The 10,000-nt window shown below is 33.8% G+C and overlaps 2 non-coding genes across 2 annotated transcripts; both read left to right on the forward strand.

Moving 5' to 3' along the window:
* The first annotated feature begins 51 nt into the window (after positions 1-51).
* LOC119562092 lies at positions 52-230 on the forward strand. Its single transcript, XR_005221667.1, has one exon. It is a non-coding gene; the product is annotated as a 5.8S ribosomal RNA (ribosomal RNA).
* Positions 231-631: 401 nt separating this feature from the next.
* On the forward strand, positions 632-4,602 carry LOC119562052. The gene has a single exon (XR_005221641.1). It is a non-coding gene; the product is annotated as a large subunit ribosomal RNA (ribosomal RNA).
* The last annotated feature ends 5,398 nt before the right edge of the window (positions 4,603-10,000 follow it).

The raw sequence follows: 10,000 nt of genomic DNA on the forward strand, positions 1-10,000 counted from the left end.
AATTTCTTTCAATAAAAACATATATGACAAAATTACCAAACCAATATATAAAACTCTAAGCGGTGGATCACTCGGCTCATGGGTCGATGAAGAACGCAGCAAACTGTGCGTCATCGTGTGAACTGCAGGACACATGAACATCGACATTTTGAACGCATATCGCAGTCCATGCTGTTATGTACTTTAATTAATTTTATAGTGCTGCTTGGACTACATATGGTTGAGGGTTGTAAGACTATGCTAATTAAGTTGTTTATATAAATTTTATAATGAAATTTTATAAGCATATGGTATATTATTGGATAATAATAATTTAATTATTATATTATTCATAATATTAACAAATATATGAAAAACATTATCTCACATTAGTAAATAATTTGAATGTGAAAAACGAAGAGAAATATTTTCTTTTTCAATCAAATAATACTGAGAAATGTCTAGCATAAAAAATTTATCTAGAATTGTCTCTTATTAAAGATTAGTAAATAGAAAGCCGTTGACAATATTATTATTCTTCGTTGATTCGTTAGACCAAACAAATGCCATACAAATATATAAAATATATAACGAATTTAATAAAATGTTTTATCATTATATATAAAGAATTAATTGCAAAAAAAGTTATACACAACCTCAACTCATATGGGACTACCCCCTGAATTTAAGCATATTAATTAGGGGAGGAAAAGAAACTAACCAGGATTTTCTTAGTAGCGGCGAGCGAAAAGAAATCAGTTCAGCACTAAGTCACTTTGTCTATATGGCAAATGTGAGATGCAGTGTATGGAGCGTCAATATTCTAGTATGAGAAATTAACGATTTAAGTCCTTCTTAAATGAGGCCATTTACCCATAGAGGGTGCCAGGCCCGTATAACGTTAATGATTACTAGATGATGTTTCCAAAGAGTCGTGTTGCTTGATAGTGCAGCACTAAGTGGGTGGTAAACTCCATCTAAAACTAAATATAACCATGAGACCGATAGTAAACAAGTACCGTGAGGGAAAGTTGAAAAGAACTCTGAATAGAGAGTTAAACAGTACGTGAAACTGCTTAGAGGTTAAGCCCGATGAACCTGAATATCCGTTATGGAAAATTCATCATTAAAATTGTAATATTTAAACAATATTATGATAATAGTGTGCATTTTTTCCATATAAGGACATTGTAATCTATTAGCATACAAAATTTATCATAAAATATAACTTATAGTTTATTCAAATTAATTTGCTTGCATTTTAACACAGAATAAATGTTATTAATTTGATAAAGTGCTGATAGATTTATATGAATACAGTGCGTTAATTTTTCGGAATTATATAATGGCATAATTATCATTGATTTTTGTGTTTATTATATGCACTTGTATGATTAACAATGCGAAAGATTCAGGATACCTTCGGGACCCGTCTTGAAACACGGACCAAGGAGTCTAACATATGTGCAAGTTATTGGGATATAAACCTAATAGCGTAATTAACTTGACTAATAATGGGATTAGTTTTTTAACTATTTATAGCTAATTAACACAATCCCGGGGCGTTCTATATAGTTATGTATAATGATATTTATATTATTTATGCCTCTAACTGGAACGTACCTTGAGCATATATGCTGTGACCCGAAAGATGGTGAACTATACTTGATCAGGTTGAAGTCAGGGGAAACCCTGATGGAAGACCGAAACAGTTCTGACGTGCAAATCGATTGTCAGAATTGAGTATAGGGGCGAAAGACCAATCGAACCATCTAGTAGCTGGTTCCTTCCGAAGTTTCCCTCAGGATAGCTGGTGCATTTTAATGTTATATAAAATAATCTTATCTGGTAAAGCGAATGATTAGAGGCCTTAGGGTCGAAACGATCTTAACCTATTCTCAAACTTTAAATGGGTAAGAACCTTAACTTTCTTGATATGAAGTTCAAGGTTATGATATAATGTGCCCAGTGGGCCACTTTTGGTAAGCAGAACTGGCGCTGTGGGATGAACCAAACGTAATGTTACGGTGCCCAAATTAACAACTCATGCAGATACCATGAAAGGCGTTGGTTGCTTAAAACAGCAGGACGGTGATCATGGAAGTCGAAATCCGCTAAGGAGTGTGTAACAACTCACCTGCCGAAGCAACTAGCCCTTAAAATGGATGGCGCTTAAGTTGTATACCTATACATTACCGCTAAAGTAGATGATTTATATTACTTGTGATATAAATTTTGAAACTTTAGTGAGTAGGAAGGTACAATGGTATGCGTAGAAGTGTTTGGCGTAAGCCTGCATGGAGCTGCCATTGGTACAGATCTTGGTGGTAGTAGCAAATAATCGAATGAGACCTTGGAGGACTGAAGTGGAGAAGGGTTTCGTGTGAACAGTGGTTGATCACGAGTTAGTCGGTCCTAAGTTCAAGGCGAAAGCCGAAAATTTTCAAGTAAAACACAAATGCCATACAAATATAATTATATTATATAAATCAAGCTAATTAATATACTTGAATAATTTTGAACGAAAGGGAATACGGTTCCAATTCCGTAACCTGTTGAGTATCCGTTTGTTATTAAATATGGGCCTCGTGCTCATCCTGGCAACAGGAACGACCATAAAGAAGCCGTCGAGAGATATCGGAAGAGTTTTCTTTTCTGTTTTATAGCCGTACTACCATGGAAGTCTTTCGCAGAGAGATATGGTAGATGGGCTAGAAGAGCATGACATATACTGTTGTGTCGATATTTTCTCCTCGGACCTTGAAAATTTATGGTGGGGACACGCAAACTTCTCAACAGGCCGTACCAATATCCGCAGCTGGTCTCCAAGGTGAAGAGTCTCTAGTCGATAGAATAATGTAGGTAAGGGAAGTCGGCAAATTAGATCCGTAACTTCGGGATAAGGATTGGCTCTGAAGATTGAGATAGTCGGGCTTGATTGGGAAACAATAACATGGTTTATGTGCTCGTTCTGGGTAAATAGAGTGTCTGGCATTTATGTTGGTCACTTGTTCCCCGGATAGTTTAGTTACGTAGCCAATTGTGGAACTTTCTTGCTAAAATTTTTAAGAATACTAATTGGGTTAAACCAATTAGTTCTTATTAATTATAACGATTATCAATTAACAATCAATTCAGAACTGGCACGGACTTGGGGAATCCGACTGTCTAATTAAAACAAAGCATTGTGATGGCCCTAGCGGGTGTTGACACAATGTGATTTCTGCCCAGTGCTCTGAATGTCAAAGTGAAGAAATTCAAGTAAGCGCGGGTCAACGGCGGGAGTAACTATGACTCTCTTAAGGTAGCCAAATGCCTCGTCATCTAATTAGTGACGCGCATGAATGGATTAACGAGATTCCTACTGTCCCTATCTACTATCTAGCGAAACCACAGCCAAGGGAACGGGCTTGGAATAATTAGCGGGGAAAGAAGACCCTTTTGAGCTTGACTCTAATCTGGCAGTGTAAGGAGACATAAGAGGTGTAGAATAAGTGGGAGATATTAGACTTCGGTTTGGTATCGCCAATGAAATACCACTACTCTTATTGTTTCCTTACTTACTTGATTAAATGGAACGTGTATCATTTCCTAGCCATTATACGGATATATTTATTATATCTTATGGTATTGGGTTTTGATGCAAGCTTCTTGATCAAAGTATCACGAGTTTGTTATATAATCGCAAACAAATTCTTTAATAAAACGGTGCATTTATGTATTTTTGATTTGAAAATTTGGTATAACTCCAATTACTCAGGTATGATCCAATTCAAGGACATTGCCAGGTAGGGAGTTTGACTGGGGCGGTACATCTCTCAAATAATAACGGAGGTGTCCCAAGGCCAGCTCAGTGCGGACAGAAACCACACATAGAGCAAAAGGGCAAATGCTGACTTGATCTCGGTGTTCAGTACACACAGGGACAGCAAAAGCTCGGCCTATCGATCCTTTTGGTTTAAAGAGTTTTTAACAAGAGGTGTCAGAAAAGTTACCATAGGGATAACTGGCTTGTGGCGGCCAAGCGTTCATAGCGACGTCGCTTTTTGATCCTTCGATGTCGGCTCTTCCTATCATTGTGAAGCAAAATTCACCAAGCGTTGGATTGTTCACCCATGCAAGGGAACGTGAGCTGGGTTTAGACCGTCGTGAGACAGGTTAGTTTTACCCTACTAATGACAAAACGTTGTTGCGACAGCATTCCTGCGTAGTACGAGAGGAACCGCAGGTACGGACCAATGGCACAATACTTGTTCGAGCGAACAGTGGTATGACGCTACGTCCGTTGGATTATGCCTGAACGCCTCTAAGGTCGTATCCGTGCTGGACTGCAATGATAAATAAGGGGCAATTTGCATTGTATGGCTTCTAAACCATTTAAAGTTTATAATTTACTTTATAAACGACAATGGATGTGATGCCAATGTAATTTGTAACATAGTAAATTGGGAGGATCTTTGATCACCTGATGCCGCGCTAGTTACATATAAAAGCATTATTTAATACAATGACAAAGCCTAGAATCAATTGTAAACGACTTTTGTAACAGGCAAGGTGTTGTAAGTGGTTGAGCAGCTGCCATACTGCGATCCACTGAAGCTTATCCTTTGCTTGATGATTCGATAATAAAGATGTTGCAAGCGGGCATAATCATTATGCTTGCTTGCAGCATCGCACGCCACTTTGTTTGTGGTGTGTAAGGTAGGGAAGAAGAAATATAAAAGACCTAAATTGGAAACATCAATATATAAGTAAATATTGAACAAACAAAATGTATCGTCATCTTATTAGTGACGCGATGATAAAGTGGCAAACATATTCCATGTATAAATATTCCTATGGTATTAAAATTCAAGTAAAGAGGACATATATAAAAGTTTGTATATATGGTTCATTCAATGGTAGCAGCGGTTGGTTGGTTGGTGTCTGCTCCTCTTATTGTTCAAAACTTATGTTATGGTAGCAAGTCTATATCGTCATATTATTAGTGACGCGAAAAAGTAGTGGCAAAACATATTCCATGTATAAATAAATATTCCTATGGTATTGAAATTCAAGTAAAGAGGCCATTCAAGTAAAGAGGACTTATATAAATATAAGTATATATAATGGTAGCAGCGCGGTTGGTTGGTTGGTGTGTCTGCTCCTCTTATTGTTCAAAACTTATGTTATGGTAGCAAGACTGTATCGTCATATTATTAGTGACGCGAAAAAGTAGTGGCAAAACATATTCCATGTATAAATATTCCTATGGTATTGAAATTCAACTAAAGAGGACATATAAAATTACTATCAATGGTAGCAGTGGTTGGTTGGTTGGTGGTTGGTTGGCGGCTGCTCCTATTATTGTTCAAGACTTATGTTATGGTAGCAAGTCTGTATCGTCATATTAATTATTAGTGACGCGAAAAAGTAGTGGAAATCATATTCCATGTATAAATAGATTCCTATGGTAATGAAATTTTCAAGTAAAGAGAGGACCATTCAAGTAAGAGGACATATAAAAAGTAAGTATATGTTCCTCCAATGGTAGCAGTGGTTGGTTGGTTGGCGGCTGATCCTCTTATTGTTCAAAACTTATTTTATCAATATGAGTTTGGCAATACAATAAAGAAGACCAATCTAATCCATATAAAACTAAATGTATTATATGGATATGCTTAGGAAACCCATATATTCATAAAAAAAAATTATGTATAGAAAATTATACATATATCTTTTATATAAATGAATCGTATGGATATCGCCTTATGGTAGGTATAATAACTTTTTAAGGCATAATAATGTATAATATAGAAAATATACATTGAAATATAAATGCATTTTTATAGATATGGCGGCATATAAGTGCCATATACACAAGAATAAATAATAGAATTTACCAATATATAATTAAAATGAGATATATAAACCTAGTGAGGGGCTGCACTAGTATATGAATCGTATGGATATGGCTTATAGGTATAATACCTATAAGGCATAATAATGTATAATATAATAAATATAAATTAAGATATGAATGAATTATATAAATATGGCATAGAAATGCCATATACATACATAAGAATAAATGGTAGAATTTACCCATATATCACTGAAACACGATATATAAACCTAATGATAGCTGGCACTAGTACTGTAAACATGCACGCAATAGTGCGTGGGGTAAAAAACTACTATAGGGAGGTGGTCGTTGGCGGGCCCCTCCTCGTATTGGTCAAAACTTATGTTATGCATATGAATTTGTCAATACTATATAGAACGCCAAGCATATCCATATAAACTATGGATATGCATAGAAATCCATACAAAAGTAAAAAAAAATTATGTATAGAAAAATATACATATATTTATATAAGTGAATCGTATGGATATGGCTTATAGGTATAATACCTATAAGGCATAATAATGTATAACAAGTAAATATACATTGAAATGTGAATGCATTGTATGGATATGGCATATAAATGCCATATATATAGAAATAAATTGTATATCAATGATATAACAATTATAAACCTAGTGAGGGGCGGCACTAGTGAATGAATCGTATGGATATGGCTTATAGGTATAATACCTATAAGGCATAATAATGTATAATATAATAAATATACATTAAGATATGAATGGATTGTATAAATATGGCATAGAAATGCCATATACATAAGAATAAATGGTAGAATTTACCCATATATCACTGAAACACGATATATAAACCTAGTGATAGCTGGCACTAGTACTGTAAACAGGCACGCAATAGTGCGTGGGGTAAAAAACTACTATAGGGAGGTGGTCGTTGGCGGGCCCCTCCTCGTATTGGTCAAAACTTATGTTATGCATATGAATTTGTCAATACTATATAGAACGCCAAGCATATCCATATAAACTATGGATATGCATAGAAATCCATACAAAAGTAAAAAAAAATTATGTATAGAAAAATATACATATATTTATATAAGTGAATCGTATGGATATGGCTTATAGGTATAATACCTATAAGGCATAATAATGTATAACAAGTAAATATACATTGAAATGTGAATGCATTGTATGGATATGGCATATAAATGCCATATATATAGAAATAAATTGTATATCAATGATATAACAATTATAAACCTAGTGAGGGGCGGCACTAGTGAATGAATCGTATGGATATGGCTTATAGGTATAATACCTATAAGGCATAATAATGTATAATATAATAAATATACATTAAGATATGAATGGATTGTATAAATATGGCATAGAAATGCCATATACATAAGAATAAATGGTAGAATTTACCCATATATCACTGAAACACGATATATAAACCTAGTGATAGCTGGCACTAGTACTGTAAACAGGCACGCAATAGTGCGTGGGGTAAAAAACTACTATAGGGAGGTGGTCGTTGGCGGGCCCCTCCTCGTATTGGTCAAAACTTATGTTATGCATATGAATTTGTCAATACTATATAGAACGCCAAGCATATCCATATAAACTATGGATATGCATAGAAAACCATACAAAAGTAAAAAAAAATTATGTATAGAAAAATATACATATATTTATATAAGTGAATCGTATGGATATGGCTTATAGGTATAATACCTATAAGGCATAATAATGTATAACAAGTAAATATACATTGAAATGTGAATGCATTGTATGGATATGGCATATAAATGCCATATATATAGAAATAAATTGTATATCAATGATATAACAATTATAAACCTAGTGAGGGGCGGCACTAGTGAATGAATCGTATGGATATGGCTTATAGGTATAATACCTATAAGGCATAATAATGTATAATATAATAAATATACATTAAGATATGAATGGATTGTATAAATATGGCATAGAAATGCCATATACATAAGAATAAATGGTAGAATTTACCCATATATCACTGAAACACGATATATAAACCTAGTGATAGCTGGCACTAGTACTGTAAACAGGCACGCAATAGTGCGTGGGGTAAAAAACTACTATAGGGAGGTGGTCGTTGGCGGGCCCCTCCTCGTATTGGTCAAAACTTATGTTATGCATATGAATTTGTCAATACTATATAGAACGCCAAGCATATCCATATAAACTATGGATATGCATAGAAAACCATACAAAAGTAAAAAAAAATTATGTATAGAAAAATATACATATATTTATATAAGTGAATCGTATGGATATGGCTTATAGGTATAATACCTATAAGGCATAATAATGTATAACAAGTAAATATACATTGAAATGTGAATGCATTGTATGGATATGGCATATAAATGCCATATATATAGAAATAAATTGTATATCAATGATATAACAATTATAAACCTAGTGAGGGGCGGCACTAGTGAATGAATCGTATGGATATGGCTTATAGGTATAATACCTATAAGGCATAATAATGTATAATATAATAAATATACATTAAGATATGAATGGATTGTATAAATATGGCATAGAAATGCCATATACATAAGAATAAATGGTAGAATTTACCCATATATCACTGAAACACGATATATAAACCTAGTGATAGCTGGCACTAGTACTGTAAACAGGCACGCAATAGTGCGTGGGGTAAAAAACTACTATAGGGAGGTGGTCGTTGGCGGGCCCCTCCTCGTATTGGTCAAAACTTATGTTATGCATATGAATTTGTCAATACTATATAGAACGCCAAGCATATCCATATAAACTATGGATATGCATAGAAATCCATACAAAAGTAAAAAAAAATTATGTATAGAAAAATATACATATATTTATATAAGTGAATCGTATGGATATGGCTTATAGGTATAATACCTATAAGGCATAATAATGTATAACAAGTAAATATACATTGAAATGTGAATGCATTGTATGGATATGGCATATAAATGCCATATATATAGAAATAAATTGTATATCAATGATATAACAATTATAAACCTAGTGAGGGGCGGCACTAGTGAATGAATCGTATGGATATGGCTTATAGGTATAATACCTATAAGGCATAATAATGTATAATATAATAAATATACATTAAGATATGAATGGATTGTATAAATATGGCATAGAAATGCCATATACATAAGAATAAATGGTAGAATTTACCCATATATCACTGAAACACGATATATAAACCTAGTGATAGCTGGCACTAGTACTGTAAACAGGCACGCAATAGTGCGTGGGGTAAAAAACTACTATAGGGAGGTGGTCGTTGGCGGGCCCCTCCTCGTATTGGTCAAAACTTATGTTATGCATATGAATTTGTCAATACTATATAGAACGCCAAGCATATCCATATAAACTATGGATATGCATAGAAATCCATACAAAAGTAAAAAAAAATTATGTATAGAAAAATATACATATATTTATATAAGTGAATCGTATGGATATGGCTTATAGGTATAATACCTATAAGGCATAATAATGTATAACAAGTAAATATACATTGAAATGTGAATGCATTGTATGGATATGGCATATAAATGCCATATATATAGAAATAAATTGTATATCAATGATATAACAATTATAAACCTAGTGAGGGGCGGCACTAGTGAATGAATCGTATGGATATGGCTTATAGGTATAATACCTATAAGGCATAATAATGTATAATATAATAAATATACATTAAGATATGAATGGATTGTATAAATATGGCATAGAAATGCCATATACATAAGAATAAATGGTAGAATTTACCCATATATCACTGAAACATGATATATAAACCTAGTGATAGCTGGCACTAGTACTGTAAACAGGCACGCAGTAGTGCGTGGGGTAAAAAACTACTATAGGGAGGTGGTCGTTGGCGGGCCCCTCCTCGTATTGGTCAAAACTTATGTTATGCGTAAACATATGATTTTGTCAATACTATAAAGAAAACTTGTTTTGTACATACAAAACTAAATGAATTATATGGATATTGAAAAATAAATGGCATTATATCCATATAATGAAAATATACTTGTATTCTCTTATTATAAGAGAGAATACCGTATAGTTGGTTGGCAAAGAC

This window comes from Drosophila subpulchrella, unplaced genomic scaffold, assembly GCF_014743375.2.
Source record: "Drosophila subpulchrella strain 33 F10 #4 breed RU33 unplaced genomic scaffold, RU_Dsub_v1.1 Primary Assembly Seq391, whole genome shotgun sequence".
Classification (NCBI taxonomy): Eukaryota; Metazoa; Arthropoda; class Insecta; order Diptera; family Drosophilidae; genus Drosophila; species Drosophila subpulchrella.